Raw genomic sequence first — 17,994 nt, 5'->3', positions numbered from 1 at the left:
TGAGCACATACATGAATGTGCTTCAAACAATGATATAGGAAGCCCATTGTTTGCTCAGAAGCCCGAATGAAGCAAAGTGAATTAACAAAAGTCCCAAATACTGGGGGAAATGTCCACCGAAAGCTGATTCTGCGTGTACATGAAGCCTGCAAGCCTGTTCCACACAGTGAGAGGTGTATTTGCAAAGGGACAGAATCTGGTAACAATCTTATGGCCCTCTCCTGTGCAGAGGTGCACCAGAATTTCTCTCTCTTTGTCTGGTATTAAAGGCTATATTTATGTAGCAGCACTATTACAAATAAGCTATTCCAGAAGAGATATTCTGGAATATTTTATTTTGAAATAATACTGCTGCACACAAAATGTATTTCCAAATAGCACTTAGCTATTTTGAAACACAACCTCTACACGCATGGAGCCTGTTCTGAAATAGAGCCATTGGATGCACTGTGGCTGATTCTGAAATAGGCTCTATTCCCTGTCTACACAGCCCTTATTTCAAAATAGGCACTAGTTCTCATACAATGGGGCTTACCTATTTTGAAATAAGTCAGCTGCTATTTCACAATTATTGCAAAATAGTTTCATTGCGTACACACTCACAAACTTATTTCAAAATAACTTTGCTGTGCAGACATGCAAAAGGTTCTCCTCTTGGAAACTGCAGAACATTTCTGAGTGCAAACAGGACAATGGGATGCACGCTGTCTTTTCTGCCTTTTTGATTTCAGTAGGGCTGCATTTGTACATAAGAATGGGGATTTTCATATCCATCTTTGTTTAGTTCTTTTACTGATCATGGGTTGCAGTTTTATTGGGTGACAAGGTTATCTAGAGCTTAGAGAATATGGAGAGGGTAGGAGAAGGCTATTTATTTCAATCAAATGATCTGTTGCATATTAAATGCGAGTTAAAAAAATTCAAACTGACACTATGCCACTTCAAAAGTGAGCAAAAAACAATCTCACCGCTCATAACTGGACTTTATTTAAATCCTCTCCCTACTTCACCCCCATTCTCTGCTCTTACTCATCATAAACTAGTTGCAGCGGCTACCTATGTTAAAGAGCCTACATCCACTATACCTGAGCAATCTGAGCAAGAGGTTTTGATTGAATGAACAACAAGAAGTCCTGTGGCACCTTATAGGCTAACAAATATTTTGGAGTATAAGCTTTCGTGGGCAAAGACCCGCTTCCTCAGATGCATCTGATGAAGCAGGTCTTTGCCCATGAAAGCTTATACTCCAAAATATTTGTTAGCCTATAAGGTGCCACAGGACTTGTTGTTCCTAAAGATACAGAGGGATAACTCAGTTACCCCTCTGATGGTTGAGTGAAGTCATTTTAACTTGCATTATGCTGGTGTTATTCCTCACGGCCCCAATTCAGCAAAGCATGGGCTTAACATGCTTAAGTGCTTTCGTGAATAAGGAATTCTTAAAACTAAGCAGGTACTTAGACTCAGGGGACATGAACAGACCTGGGCAGGTCATCTAGTCAGGCCCCTTCACACAAGGCCAGGCTACGTACCAGACCATCCCCAACAGGGGGTTGTCTAACCTTCTCAGGCTCACCAATGGGCAAAAAGGGCAGTTCATGCTCAAAGAGGGCAGCTGCACCAGGACCTGGAGCTCTAGCCACCGCCGCTATAGGGTCATTTGAAATGTTGCGGCAGTGCTGCTCTGTCATTCTGTGTGACTGTGAAAGAGAGAGGTCCCATTGCCGCAATCTGAGCAACACTGAGGGCTGATTGCCCGAGACCCCACCCCTTCTGCCCTTGGCCCTGTCCCTTCAAGGGTGCAGAACCAGTTGTTCCCAGCTGGCCCCTGGAGCCCACGGTGGCTGTTGCCCCCGTTGAACCTGCTCTTTAAAACCTCCAGAGATGGAGATTCTACAACCTTACTAAGCAACGTATTCCAGTGCTTAATGATCTTGATAGTTAGGATTTTTTCCTTAACGTCCAACTTGTACCATGTTTGCTGCAAGCTTAGTCCTTTGCTTCTCATCTTATCCTCAGAGGTGAAGAAGAACATTTTTTCTCCTTTCTCCTTGGAACAACCTTTTATGTACTACCTGAAAACTGTCATCATGTCTTCTCTCAGTCTTCTCTTGTCCAGACTAAACAATCCAAATTTTTCTCAATTGTCTCTCCTAAGTCGTGTTTTCTAGACTTTTACTCATTTTTGTAGCCCTTCTCCAATTTCTCCACAGATTTTCTGGCATGTCCCAGAACTGAAACAATACTCTAGTTGAGGCCTAATGAGCATACAGTAGCATAGAAGACATTAAGGGACATTTTAAGTGTCAGATTGACAAAGTCCTGGCTAGGATGTTATAGTTAGGGTTGATCCTGATTTGGGGATGGGGCTGGACTCAATGACCTGCTGAGGTCTCTTCCAGGCCTGGGATTCTCTGATTAAGGATTATTTCTTGTGTTTTGCTTGCAACTCTCCTGCTAATACAATCCAGAATGATGGGGGCTTTTTTGTGTAAATGTCACACTGTTGATGCCTATTAAGCTTGTGATCCACTATGACTCTCAAATCCCTTTCTGTAATACGCCTTCCTAAACAGTCATTTCCCATTTTGTATGTGTGCAACTGATTATTCCTTCCTAAATGGAGCACTTTGCATTTGTACATAAGTGTTTTGTGGCATGAGTGCCTAAATGAAACACAGTATTAAATATTAAAATAGAGCAAATCAATATTAAATCTGTTGCAGATAAAACCAAACATGGATGCACCAGCATAATCTATTACCCAACACAATGTCTGGGCCCCCCAGGGGTGCCATAAATCCCTGAATGATTCAGTTAAACCCGAGATCCAGATATTTAACGTGAGCGCAGTGTAGCTGGAAGTATCCATGACTAGAAGCCAGAAAAGCACTCCAATTCCATATCCCCTAATAGTGGAAATGCCTGGGTAGGAGGAGACCTCGCAGGTTTGCGTGTTAAATGCCTATTATATACTGACTCACGCGGCAACATGAAACAGCTCCATTCATATTCCAGCCCATGCACATATGCAAGGTATTTAAAATGTGAGATACAACCTGTGTGTGTAAAAAACACATCCCTTCTGCATTGCACAGGGCTCTCTGGGTGAGTTGCTGAATGACAGCCTTCTTCCTTGATCAAGAAGCTCCAGCCATGGTTCATAGGTTGCAGTTGTTTTTTTTTTTTTTTTATTGTTAGTGGCCAGTGGGAATAGAACTGTTTTTAGAGTGGGGAATGCTGAGCTGTGACCTCTCCCCCTTAAATCTGTTCATCTCCCCCCGTCTCTGCCTAGACTGGGGTGACACATAGGGTTGTCAGCTCTCCAGGACCAGAAGGACTGGATGTCATTGCTGAAAATGGTGTCTGGCACCAAGCCCCAGTTGGAGGCAGCTGCAGAATCCCAGTACGGTGGTGGGACCCCAAGCAGCAGCAGAGCCTCCAGGGCTTGTGACCTGGACCATTCCTCTCAAGAGCAGGGAAACCAACCAGCTTTCCTCACTTACTCCTCTGCCCCCTCCCCTCACCAGCCAGGGGTGAGAGGACTACACACATGCTGTGTACTTTCCACTCGCTCCCTGATAGCCCGCGGAAGGGGAAGAAGGGCAAGCAGCGTCTCCATACACCTGGGTGCAGCTTTCTCAAAATGGCATCCTTGCCAGGGCCAGCAGGCAGTGGGAACCCAGGGGAATTTTGGGGCCAGTGGATCCAGGGCTGACAGCAGGGCCAGCCCCTGAGCATGAAGGAGCCAGGTGGAAGACCTGGGGTTGTGGCAGCATCCCTACTTCCTGCACCTATATTAGCAGCAGCTTATTGCAGACAGGGGGTTATTCTTCTAATTGCTGCTATATGGATTGAAAAGAGAATTGTACTGTAACATAACATATTTATAATGCAGCTGTGCACGGAGACCCAAACCAAGATGAAGGCCCTTTTGTGCTGAATGCTGTACGTACAGCCAGAGAGAGACAATACCTGCCCAGCTGAGTGAACAGCAGATGTGTCCACTCACCGGCTATTCTGAAAAATAAAATCGTTTCATTTGCTGTCTAACCCAACATTTTAACTCAATTCTTGACAAATTGAAAACCAAACTAAAAATCATTTCTGTAAACAAAATGTTTCATTTAGGATTTTGAGCATTTAATTTTTTTTTTTAAATTATTAGATCAAATTAAAGGAAACTTTTAACCAAAAGGTCATTTCAAACTGAAAAATATCAACATTTTATTTCCAAAATATCAAAACAAACGGTCAATTTTTCAGATTTTTGGCAGGGAGGTTGCGTCAGAAATCACCACCCAGTTCTGCCCTTGAAATGTCTACATACGGTACCCATCATATTATTAAATCCTTGCCCCCTTACACAGCACTTTATAAATGTAAGTGTTTTACAGAGCTGGGTACTGTAAATTGCCTTGTGACCAACAGAAAAAAAAAATTGAAGGTAAACATAAGTGGGATACAACAAGAAGTCCTATGGCACCTTATAGACCAACAGGTGTTTTGGAGCACAAGCTTCCATGGACATAGATCCCCTTCATCAGATGCATCTCCCTGCATGCACATTCGTGCTATAGTAACAATGATATATTTCAATCAGAATTAGAGGTATACCTAAAGCACAGCGTGTAGGGACAGATTAGTTGACGAGAACACCTACAATCTGGACTTGGAACATACCTTGTTGCAGAGCTTTTTTTGTGCCGGTACTGAGTACCAGTACCTCAGCAGTCGCAGGGTATGGGGGGCAGGGAGCTGGCTGAATATTAAAAAAAAACAAAGGCACTGCTTTGCTGTGACAGTGAACAACAATATTTGAAACAGGGGGGTCTGAGAAATAGTATTTTTTTCTCTTCCCCCTCTTAACAGATTCCTGTGTATTGAACTAGTCAGTGAATGAATTGAATGATCTGAGAGCAACTTGGCATTGTACAGTTATGCCCAGAGGGGAGGGGAAGAGATCAGAATTCAGAAATGGGAAAGTCTCCTCTCTAAGTGTTCATCATTCTGAATTAAATTTTGCACTTGTAGCAATAGGCTAATCAAAATGAATATATTCATTAGCTCCTTGCTACATGTGTTTCCACAGTTGTCCCACTGTAATTCAGCTTGGGCTACTGTTCATTTAATAAAAACTCTTCTGTGGGATACTCTCATATCATTCATTAGCAATCCCATATTGAAAACAGCAAGTGTTGATCTTTGACCAGATGTTCATCCTCGTTAATTTTCTAGACTAAGCTGATATATATTTTAAAAGCCTGAATGTTGTTATTTTAATGAATCAACCTCAATCCCTACATTATTTCCATCTGAGGCACAAATTCAATTAAAACAATCTCCCTCTGGCTTTCACTGATGTCAAACACCTCACCCTTTTTTTTTTCCCCTCTGGGCTCGTGGCTTTCTGCACCACAAAAGCTTATGAGAGTTTCTACTGAAACTGCTCCGAAAGGAGGAAGACTGTACCCAGATGATGCTGTTAACACTAGATAGATCCCTACAGGTTCTCTTAGTTTTCATCCCATTGTGAGTTTAATTCATAAATTGGGCCAACACAATGTCAGGCCTAACTTGCCTGCACAGTTACAGTCAGTACGGAGCCCTCCTGCAGTGTCAGTCTACCAGGCCTTTGGCTCTTGGTCAAAACTCATTGTGTGATCTACATAAATTCCTATGCCATTATTATATGTGTAATAAGCATCTGTAGATCCCAATTAAGAGAAGATCCACATATGTACTAGGCCAGTACATAAGCATAGTAAGAAGGAAGTAAGAGCTTATTATATGAGTAGGCATGACAGAGAAAAGGTGGAAGAAAGGAAATGTTATTAGCCCCAGTCTACAGATGAGCAACAGAGAGAGGGAGAGAGAGAGATCGAGCAACTTGCCCAAGGTTACAGTCAGGACTGGGATCCATGCTGAGATTTCAACCACATCCCAAGTCTGGAGCTGGTGGGCACTGGAGGCTTGTTTCTGGTTTGTCTCTACACGCTCTGATATTCCAGCAAATTGCAACTACCCATAAAGTCATCCCGATAAATGATCTGCAGAATCCCACTTAGGAACAAAACTAAAACCACTAAATGAACTAACGAAGTCTTGTCAGGCTGAAGCTAGCAGTTTTTTCGACTTCGTATTCTGGTATAGGGCCTGATCTTGTCCCATGCTGGCTGCAGGACCCTCAATGCTCAGCTCTCTGCGGCTGCCGAGTCAACCGTGTGGAGCCTCTAGTCCAGAGATATTTAGGTCGTTAACATCTACCAAAGTCACGGGAAGACAGGAGCCACCTTGGAGTAGCTGAGCCTCTGTCACTAAAGCAGCTCTAGCCAGACCTGAACTCTTTAGGGTGTGTTAATCCCTGAACTTTCCTGAGTTTACTTTATCCGATAGAATCCAGCAGTTCACTTCCATCAAACACTGCCCAGCCAGCTACAGCACTGCTATCATAGATCACTGTAATTCAGGTCAAATGCTTCCTTGCACATAGCAGTATGGTAACAGCCCTGCAATGGCATTACCCTTTTGCTGTTTAAGCAACACAGAAGCCTACACCATACCATATATCTAAATAATTGAGACTACTGGTTTTGTTGTAGTTTTTTTGTTGCTTTTCTCAAACACAACAAAGGGAGAAAACGATGCAATCATAAGGAGGACAACAACCACAAACCCTCATTAATCGGAGAAGCAGGGAAGTTGGGACAATGTTTGGCCTACGGGCTGCAGTGCTGCGTAAGCAGGCATTACAGAAATGTCTTTGACAAGGACAAGCGTCCCCAGGAGAGCTGCAGTTTGAGCAGAGGGAAGCAATGTGTGTCATTTAGCTAGGAGTTTTTTGGAGAACATTCTCCTGCCTTGAAGCCATGGCATGATCATAATTAGTAGCTGTATTATTTAAACTCTGCTTTCAATCAACCCTAGACATTCTATTCCAGCTGCATGCAGTAATTCCTCTGGAGTTAAAAGCGCTGTGGGTGTGTTTCATTGCAGAGTGGGTGGGAAGATGCATGGGGGACTCTGTAATTCAGGCACTTTAAATCACTTTAAACTGAAACTTCATATTAAAATACACATGTACACACAAAAGTCAGCCAGAGAGCAGTTTCCAATCCATTAAGTCTTATTTTAGCATCAGGGAAGCAAGTTAAAAAAATAAGTTCTCTTGGCACATTGATGCTTTCTCATCAAGCCATGGCTAGAAAGGACATGCTGGTGACAAATGAAACTTGCTAGGACATTTCTAGGTATTTTGTGGACTATTTTTTTTTCCTTGCTATAAAATGACAAACCACTAAAATCAGCAGAAGAACAAATCCCCACAGACAATCTGCAGGAATCTGATGCTTGGAAGGTGGTAAGAGGAGGCACAATGCTCAGAGCTGCAGGGAAACAGTTTCAGAACATTGGCAGAGCCACCCTGGGTTGGCTGCCCTCACTCTCAAAAAAACAAAAAAAAGGTTGGACTGTCTGGTCACCTCCCCCGGCACATCAAGCCACCCTCTGTGTTTCTGCAGATGGAACATTTGTATTGCACTGTGAGATCCCACCTGCATGAGTTGTCCTTGAGGTATCCTCCCTCTCACCCGTCCCTGAATAGTGGACCTACATCTATGCCATTATGGCCCTCCACGATATGAAACAATGAGTTGATGTGCTCAATATTTTTTGGTCCCTAGATAGCTCTGTATAGAATTCCAGACCCGCTGTGGCCATGGGTAAGGAAGGAATGTTGCCAACCCTTCAAAGAACAAGCAGAAATTGGCCTTGCTTCAGGCTCACTTGGCTAGGATGTGTGAGCTAGTTTTTGCTTGTCCAGGTTTTAGCGGTCGCTGGTAACTTGTTGCTTTTTTTGGTTTTGGAGGCATAAGGGAGGATGAGAGGGTAAGGAGGGGAAAGGGGGATGAAGAGGGACAAGGGTTAGGACCAAACAGCCCCAAACCACACATCAGGGACCTATACAGTGCTGAGGTTCTTTTAGGGATTGGCTTGTTTTGGCTGCAAAGAGGGGATGGGGAGATTCATATACACTTACTCAGAGAGGAGGCTTGGGGAATCCTGAAAGAGCCGCTCCTTTTAAAGTCCTACTAAAGCCACATTGGGTATGTCATGCTCCTGGAATTTAAACCACAAAGACCATTTTTGCTATGTGGGTTGCTAACATCTGCACAGCTAGGCTGCGCTTTCAAGTCCTCAGCTCTGATTTTTAGGCGTATTTAAGGAAGAGAAATTAAAATGCCAGCTGCTAACGAAGGGAATCTTCACGCTCTGGACAGGTTGGCGGTTTTAATAGAAATGGATGCTCTAGTAATATACACTTAATGAGTGAGGAGATGCCAAATTTCAATGGAGTTATGCCAATGTAAGTCAATGGGAGCCTGTCCATTGAGTTTCATGCGGGATGGACAGAGGCAGAGCAAAAGGGATCATCACATTATGTCAGTTCAGGGGCCTTTTGAGCTCCTGCCTTCTGACCACCAGATCAAGCTTAACACCTCCAACAGGCACTGAAGGACTTATCCTGCTTCCTGTGAAATCAATGGGGAAAACTCTCCTGGAGTTCAATGGCACAGAAGCAGGCACACAGAACCTCAGCACTGAGCACCATTATCCCCCAGTGAAGTCTACATACAAGAGCTGAAGGCTCCCAGCAGCGCCCACAATACACTCAGCATCTTCCAGGGCCAATATCCAGAAAGTTCCTTTCAGGCCATTGGTTTGTGTTTTAATTTTTTTAAACAGCAGTGATAAAAGCATTGACTGAGTGTTTTAATTAGTTCTCTAATATTTCCCCAGGGACACTGCCTGCAGCTGCCTTAGCCCACCTGGATGGGGGAGGGGAAGCTATTACAAAAGCCAGCTCCCCCCGAGTGAAAAAGGACTTTCTTCTGCAGCTGCCTCTGTGGAGGTGTGGGAATTAGAAACTCGTGGATTTGCCGTAAGTGTTCCTGGAAATAAAAGAGTTGATCTGGCATCTACTGCATTCAGTGGCCGAGCTTCCAGTGATTTCCGTGGCTATGAAATTGACCGCTTTTCTGGGAATGCAGCTTTGCAATAAAACACATCTGATAGCTTCTCTGGGGAAAAAAAAAAAAACCCTCTGATTTACAACTGGAAATCAATGTGGAGTAGACAGAATTGTAATTGTCTTGATTTACTACAAACAATTCCTCTTGCAGAAAAGACATTTGAAAGTAAAGCCAGGTTTTGCTGGATTTCAAATGGTGGCTCTTGTGTGCTTGATACAGACTCCTCAGAGCTGGAAGGGACCTTGAGAGGTCATCAAGTCCAATCCCCTGCCTTCTTGGCAGGACCAAGCACCAGCCCTTTTTTTCCAAATCTATTTTGCCCCATATCCCTAAATGGCCCCTCAAGTGTTGAGCTCACAACCATGGGTTTAGCCGGCCAATGCTCAAACCAAGCGAACATTTGCTGTCTCCTGTTCCCAACAGCTCCAAAGCACTCTGTGGCTTGGGATCCACTCACATGAGAGGAGAACCTCTTTTCCCACATGCTGCTGCAGCTGTGATCAGCAAAGGTGCCTGAAGTGGAGCCATCTCTCTCTCCCCGCACCCCAGGGCCCCTCTCTCTCCCAAGGACCAGTACATTTCAGCAGCAGCCTGGGGAATTACAAGTTGTGGACTACAAACTGCAGCATGCTGGGAGAACTTCCGAATTCCTGCCAGGATGTGCCCTCTGCGCCCAGCAGGGTCTCAGGAGAGATGGAGCTGAAGCAGCGTGCAGGCTGCAGACAGAGAAGAGGGGCTGCTGAACTGTGCTCCTGTTTTGTGGGTTTTTTGCAGAACAAAGTCTGCTCCCGGTGGTTTGTCTGAGTGGGTCTGGTCTGAGGTACACACACACACACGTTAATACAGATGCTGAGCACACCCAGGACCCTCAGGCACAGTCTCCCCCCAAGTCACGTAAAAAAAAAAAAAAAATCACAAGGCCTCCCCTATGCTGATTAACCTCCCATTGGGCTACTGAGCAGGAGGGGGTACATATATAAAAACCAGAGCTGACATCAGGAGGTTTCCTTGGGAGCAGCTTCTAGAAATTACTCCCCGACACAGTCTGAAACTGCTGAAATTTGTTGACCTTCAGTCCATGCTCTTTTCCCTGACCTTTGGGGTATGTGGAGGGCTGTTATTTATGTCTGGCCATTTTTTTTTTACTTGCCCGAGTCTGGGAAGACCTCACTGTTTATTTTTATATTTTAATTATACATTTCAGCATAGAGCAGAGGTATCTGCAGCCCTGGCGAGGAACTTGTAGAAATGTTTTCTATAAATGTAGATAATTATCACAGGGACTGTGCAGCTTTCAGACAAGATGTCCATCTAAAAAACACTCCTTCCCTAGCATCTTCCCCAGCTCCCTCCTGACCACACCCCTCTTGCTTTCTGCATTCTCTTAGCACCCTATCCAAAGCAGAATGTTTCTCCTTCTCCCCCATCTGCAAACAAAGGGTAGGTACATCTACACTTCCTGGGAGATCGACCCAATCAGGATCGATCTTCCAGGGTCCGATTCTGTGTGCGTAGTGGGGATATGCAAAATTGAAATATCAGGAGTCGACCCCTGTATTTCTCATCATCATGAGGAGTAAGGGAGGTCAATGGGAAAATTTCTCCCATCAGCCTCCCTCAGTGAAGATGGCCAGATAAATTGATTGTAGATACATCAATTCCAGCTACACAATTGCCATAGCTAGAATTGCATATCTTGGATTGACTTTGAGGTCTAGTATAGACCTGCCCTTAGTGTCTTCCACCTCTTCAGCATGGGCTGTGTGCTGCAGTACGGCTTCCATGCTACCTTTGGCAGAACTAAAGCACTCAACTTAACTCTGGAAGGACCTGAGATACGGTCGAGATTTTAGGCACATAAAAGGGCATTTTGGGTCCTTTTATTACTGTCTCAGCATTAGCCTGCACATTTTGCCTCATGGTAAATAAAGACTCCAGGTTACAGCTAGTAACACAGAGAAAGCCGTGCTAGTCTATATACTATCAAAACAAAAAAGCAGTCAAGTAGCACTTTAAAGACTAACAAAATAATTTATTAGGTGAACTTTCGTGGGACAGACCCACTTCTTCAGATCATAGCCATACCAGAACAGACTCAATATTTAAGCCACAGAGAACCAAAAACAGTAATGAAGGTGGACAAATCAGAAAAAAAATTATCAAGGTGAGCAAATCAGAGAGCGGGGGTTGGGGGGGAGGAAAGAGTCAAGAATTAGATTAAGCCTTATGAGGATTCTCACCAACAGCCACAGTCTATTTTGTTAGTCTTTAAAGTACTACGAGGTTACAGCTAGAGAGTTATAAAATACAGTCTTAATGAAAAAGAAGAGGGTAATGTCCCTTCTAAAACACCTTTAGCCTAGCTCTTCTGTAACACATATGGCATTTACAGAATAGAAGATGGTGTGGTGAGAAACTATTGGCCCATGTTTGGGGTATCCTGAATAAGGGACATGCGGCTTCATCATTCATGGGAAAGGCAGTCATTCCTAACAACTGCTGCCGAACCTGTTAGACATCACACATGACCTTCATTTATACAGACACACATTTACAAAGCTGGAGCTGATTTTGCAGTAGCCGGTCCGTTCAGCTAAAGATAATGAAAATGATAAGTGGCCTAGCAGTGCACAGGTAACATCATTGCCTCCTGAGCTGTGTTCTCTCTAAGCTGAGCTCTTCAGAAGCTGCCCAGGAAAGATTCAGGTGCTGCCCAGCTGATCAGCAGAGCACCCATAGCTGGGGGTGCACATCACCACGTTTTGGGGCACGTAACAAAATTTATTCTGCCCCGGATGGAAATTAGAGGGTTGTGCGGCTTTGGCTATCAAGCTAACATCAGCTGTGCAGGCACTGCAGCTCTGGGTTGGACGCCTACAGAGGAGAGTGGGCTTCCACGCCTAAGCTGCAACTTAAAAGTACTGTTTCCACAGCTATTTGTAGCACATGTCCATTGACCAAGGCTCAGTATCACTGGCAGCATAGTCAGCCCATCTGGGAAAAAAATCCAAGCCCACTAAGAATTTGGTGCTGAGGCTTAGCTAAGTTTTGCTGCGTAACACAATTATACAAATCCCAGGACACAAAATAACAACTGTGATGCAGAAGAGCAGAGGGCATCTTCACCAAGGAGCCTTATCTGTGCCAACCAATAATCCAAGAGAGTGCTGTTAATGGCATCCGATTGCTTTCCTTCTATTGATGCCATTTAAGGTCACCTTGAAGGATACAAACTAGCTTGTATTTTCCAGTCTGAGAATCAGGCAATGCATTCAAGCCAGGGCCAAAGGGAGCAGGGGAGAAACTAATGGCTTCAGGGATCAAGAAAAATAGACAAAAGAATGAGCTGTAAATATTCATACCGGAGTCTAACATGGCCATGACCATAATAACAGACAGAAATAAACTGTTGAAAAACAAGCCAATGAGGAGCTGTGCTAAGGAAATTAAACACCACCTAGTGGAAGCAGACAAGTAGCTGAGCTCTGCAAAGGCTACAAATACCAAAGATAACCTTTAAGTTCCTACCACAAAGCTCTTATCTGCACTGCATATCTCTGTTGTCTATGCTGCATTTCTTCAAAGTGAACAGACCCACTAGGGGTGCCAATGGGGTCTCCCTGAGAGAGCCAGTGCTGATCGCAAAGGTAAATGTTACCCTTACAAAGGCACTAACTCAGTGCAGCCCTTTGCTTCGTGTCTTATCTGTACAAGGGGAAAGGGAAAGCCAGACTTACTCACTCTGGCCTGGTAAACCAGTGCTACAGGGAAAGCAGAGGCTGATTTAATCACTAGCAATAGCATGAGCCTTAATTCATGATCATTCTGTAGCGATTAATGTCCCTTTGTCACGCTCAAGACCTGACCTGTGGCAGATGAGGGAATTTGCTGAACCACAGGAGGTCAATATTGTCTAGCACATTACCTACACTTCCACTGCTTACTGAGCTCTTGAAAGACATTGGGGTAAATTACAGCTAAATAACAAACACAGAACCCCGAGAGCCAGGAGCAGTAGCTGGAAACAAACTTTATGGGACCACAAGAAGCTTGGCCACACTCATAATAAGTAGACATCTGGCTAACTAAAATCAGGCCAGATCATGGATGCTGGTGGACCAGAGAGTGCAAGTCTAGAGAGGTTCAACCTGTACTACCTATTTCCTTCCAGTTTGATTCCTGGAATTTATAGGTCTCTGAATGTTCAGAAAACACGTGGGTGTCATTTGTGGAAAGGTGCTCTATAAATGTAAACAAGGCACACTCAGGTTCTCTTTCTTTCTAAAGGCAAACACCACCACTTCTCCAATATTTCAGAATTACACCCTGGTGTGTAAATATAACTGGACAGACATAAAAATAAAACAAAGAAGGGTAATATTACTTGCTCTGCGGAAGCTGCAATTTTCTTTCTAGGTGGTGAGAGAAATTACGACAGGAAGAAATAAATTCAGTCCTGAAGGTCATGGAGACGTACAGTTACCCTGGATGTTGAGCACTGGTAGTAAGACACATACCTCATGAGCATTAAATATGTTTTGCTGTTCATCATGTCTCCTTTGAGTCAGCGCTATGTGGTGCATGAATCTCTTCTCCTTGACACCTTTGCAACTCGTTTGACTCCTAATCAGTAGGAGAGATTCATCTCAGGCATCAAAGTGCTACATGAACATTAACTGAGTCAGCCTCATGGTCCCTGATGTGGTGTCCCTAGCCGTGCTCTTGGAGGGCTGTTCCAGCTCTACCGATTCTGCCCATTCCAGTACTTGGGTTATTTGTCTGCACAACCAGGTTGCAATAGGCCGCGATCATGCCCTAGCACTGTCCAAGGCTTCCTTTTGCCACTCTCCCACTGTCCTGGCATGGGCTTCTGTCTGGTGTCTATGCACTCACCTGCTTCCTTTGGGGGAGTGGTTACATGTGTTTTTCCACCAACAAGCTTTTCTGCAAATCTCAAATGACATGCATCCCTATGCCAAGAAAAAGCACTAACTAGCCTACGTGTGACCCAAGGGCAGTGTTCCCTTTAAGCTCAGCGCTTGGACAGCTGCCCAAGAGAGCACCCACAGCCACCCACAACCAACAGAATGGGTTTCTATTGGTGGTGCACTTCTGTACAGGCCTTGGTGCACATGACAAAATTAATTCCACAAATGAGTAGAAAAAAATTAGAGGGAACACTGCTCAAGGGCCATTTACTAATTCCTCAAAAAACAGGGCAAAAGTGGGAGATGAGTAACACATAGACTTTGTGCTGCTGTTTCACACAGCTGCGAATGCCACCCACTGAGAGGATTACAGCTAATATCTGCTTGTTCCCTATGGTCTCCCAGGAAAACTGACAAGGCGCGTACTCTTCATGCTGAGTGACACAAGTGCAAAAGTGTTAAGCAACATCATACCCTACTGGGGCTTGCCTGGAAGATACAGATTCCAGCAGAGCCAAGGAACTGTTGGGTTTTATGTCTGTCATCTTGTTCCTTTTTTTCTGTGTTTCACCAATCTTGAAGAAAGTCGGGGTAACTGGAGCATGTAATTTCAGAAAGGTGCAGTGCTACGAGCCACCTCACTGCCCAGGACCAAAACATTCATTGTTGTAATGAGCCCGAGCTGTTCTAGCAGCTTATATTGAATCAAAGTTGAGAGCATTGCTCAGAAAGAATAAAATCAGAGCTGAGAAAAGTCTCCTCCAGGGACACCTGTGAAGAATATTTAGCTGAGATTAACTTACTGGCATCTTCACAGCACTCAGAGATCATTTATCTATCAGCAGAAAAAATAACGGATCCTAAGATATCAAGTTCTGTCAAGTCAGTTTCTGGGTCATGTCATACCACTAAATTTTACTTCTTTGTTTATTCCTTATTAAACAGTCATCTTTCATTCCAACACCTATTTCCTATTTCTGTTAGCGTTCTACACTATCCTTGGTTAATAAAGCATCATCCAGTGACACGCCGAGTGTAGTTATTACATCTGACATATCCTTCTACCAGATTCTTCAAAGGGAGATTTGCAAAGGCACAAAGAGTGCTCAGGTCTACCTCTCATTAACCCCTGAAAATCTCCCTCTTGGTCTTGTGCATTTACCTGCATGTATCTGACATCTCATTTACACTGCACCTCCCTCTGAACTGCCCATTTCTATGCACAAGACATATTTCACTTTAGAATACAGGCATTCTGTTTTGAAAATGAACCCCCTAAACTGCCTGGAGCTGCTCTGTGCTTTTAAAATCCAGGAGGCTTACGCATATTAGCAGGGAGCTAAATTTGGGGTAAAGGTTTCAATGAATAGATCAGAAAGTGCCTCAGAGACCATCACGTTACCAGCTGCAGACAGAACAGCAGCTCAGCCGCAAACAGACCATTTCCAAACAGACTGATTTCTCGTTTACCTTCAGCGAGTGTGGTAGCTTTCCTATCTTCCCAGATCCCTTCTCTGTCTGCTTCTCCTCCACTGTCAATCTCCTGTTTCTTAAGCTCTTCAAATCACCAGGTCTCCCCACCCCTCACCACCTCCTGTCCGTGTCAAGCCACATCCAGCCTCTGCATCATAGATATTTGCAACCAATGCCCTGTTCCAGTTTGCCCTTGATGTCAAATTTCAGTCCGCCCACAAAACACTCCCTTTGCCTTGGCAATTGTACCAGTAGCTGGATCCCTCCCGCACTGAAATCCTGCCTAGGAGGTCAGTGGAGGACAAATATTGAAATCATATGGGTCCACTCCAGTAGAAGACAATAGGAATTTCATGACTTTATTAGCTAGAGCACTGGGTTTATGCTGTTAATGAGCTGCTTAAATTTCACTCACTGTCACCCCCGTTTTCAGCTGGATCTGAAATATCTGGCCTATTTCTTCAGGAGCTTTTCTTCTCCTGTCTGTGACAGCAGCTGCTGTTTTTGCTAGCACAGCAGCCGATTTCTTCAGTGAAACCCCCGTTCCGCTCATGATGAGCCATTGATACATTGGGTGTTGCTGTGTCCCTTGAGACTCTTTCGGTAGTGTTTTTAATATCCAACTGCTTTGAAGAGGGTTGAGTCCCATTCAGAGGGGGTTCCCTGCCTTTCAGGTGTGAACAAAATTCAAAATCAAGTCAGCCCCTTGAAAATGTTTACAGGCAAACAAAAATAGTTTTATTTTTATATTTATTTAGGGCTTGGTCCTGCTTGCGAGATGTCACCTTAATTGCTTTGGGACTTCTCGGGGAAGTAAAGTTCTACATACAGTTGAATGATTGCAGAGTCAGGGCCTTAGACTACAAGCTATCTGGGGACAGGGATGTTCTTTTAATGTATGTGTAATCAGCAGGGGCCAGCAGCCATTGAAAGCCTGGGAGGAAGCTGTGGTGGGGAGAGGGGAGGAGGCTGGCTCCATGCCCCCTTGAAGAGGTGGAGCCTCATGCAGAAGGGGCAGGGCCACCAAGCCTTAGTGCTGCCTGGGGTACAACACTAGGACCCCTCCCCAGCCCCCAGAAGCTGTGAGAAGTGATGCTCCCATGGCATTTCAAAAGGGCCTGGAGTTCCCAGCCACTGCTGCTAGTGCAGGACCTGCGTATAACCCTTCTGCCGGAAGTCAGCTCCTTGTTTACCCCACTGGTGGTCTCACAAAGTCATGGAACCTCCTTGTCAGCCTCCTCCTGGCTATGGCTATTTATAAGACCAAAGAGAGGAGGCTGGCTGAGGGGGTGCAGGGGGACTGCAATTGCGGAGCCAGCTTTCCTGAGTCAGTTCACAGTGACGTCCCTAGGGAACCTCATGGCTGGGGCAGCCTTTTTCACTGCAGTGCTAACCCCCACAGTTCCCAAGGCTCAGCACCTGGTCAGCTGTAATTTCAGCACTAGCACTCCCTGCACTGAACAAGGGCTCTCAATTGAAACCAACCAGCTCTCTCTCTAAACCGCAAGAAGAGCCAAATAGCATTTAGAGCTCTTTAGGCAGGGTCTGCACACCCCCAGTAAACCACCCGGCTCTACCCTCCAGGTTGCTTTCTTTCCAGAGGGTTTGGTATCCCGAACCCCTGGTTAGCAAGTGAGGTACAATATAGGGGGAGCCGCTGAATCGGGACAGGGTAAGTACAGTCCTGCAGCAATTTAGTCACACAGTGAAGATAACATTCCACTCCCTGGCATTCCAATTGAAAAATGTCATTAAAACTAATGTTAAAAATGTGTAAAATGCTCAGGTGAAGAAAAGAGTGTCTGTACAGCTGGGTGTAGTATAGATACAAACAATACAAAGCTTGTTATAATGCATAATCAGCAACATCCCAAAGTTAGGGGATGAATTTAGCTAATGATTGGTTGCCCAGCACCAGCCAAAACTGATCATTTTGGCAAAGCAGCTGCCTCCGTTGAATGCGCAGTTTGCTACGGCCTGTTCTTGAAGTCTCCTCCCCTCCACCTTTGCTCTCCAGCTCACCACTAGATGTCAGGACAGAGCTTGTTCCATCCCCTTCTCCCTTTTCATGCCTCAATCTACTGTGGAAGTTTTCAAACCAGATTGGACAAAACACTAGCAATTATACAGAATCATAATAGAATCCTAGGGTTGGAAGGGACCTCGGGGGGCCATCTAGTCCAGTCCCCTGCTTCAAGCAGGATCAACCCCCACTAAGTCATCCCAGCCAGGATGTTGTCTGGCTGGGACTTAAAAACCTCAAGGGATGGAGAATCCACCACCTCTCTAGGTAACGCATTCCAGTGCTTCACCACCCACCTGGTGAAGTAGTTTTTCCTAATATCCAACCTACTCCTCTCCTTCTGTAACTTCAGACCATTGCTCCCTGTTCTACCATCTGTCACCAATGAGAACGGTTTCTCTCCACCCCCTTTAGCACTCCCCTTCAGGAAGTTGAAGGCTGCTATTAAATCACCCCTAAGTCTTCTCTTCTGTAAACAAAACAAGCCCAAATCCCTCAGTGTCTCCTCACAGGTCATGCGCTCAGGCCCCTGAATCAT

General features: G+C 44.8%; 1 protein-coding gene across 1 annotated transcript in view; it reads right to left on the bottom strand.

The window, feature by feature from the left end:
- ST8SIA5 (ST8 alpha-N-acetyl-neuraminide alpha-2,8-sialyltransferase 5) overlaps nt 1-15,515 on the bottom strand; it is a 74,143-nt gene extending 58,628 nt beyond the window's left edge. The window contains exon 1 of the mRNA XM_074994356.1: nt 15,431-15,515. The gene's annotated coding sequence lies outside the window, so the exon portion shown is untranslated. The remainder of the gene's footprint in view (nt 1-15,430) is intronic.
- Between the last annotated feature and the right edge of the window lie 2,479 nt (nt 15,516-17,994).

The sequence above is a fragment of the Carettochelys insculpta genome, chromosome 5 (genome assembly GCF_033958435.1).
Source record: "Carettochelys insculpta isolate YL-2023 chromosome 5, ASM3395843v1, whole genome shotgun sequence".
Taxonomy (NCBI): Eukaryota; Metazoa; Chordata; order Testudines; family Carettochelyidae; genus Carettochelys; species Carettochelys insculpta.
This window is presented reverse-complemented; position numbering and strand designations above follow the sequence as displayed.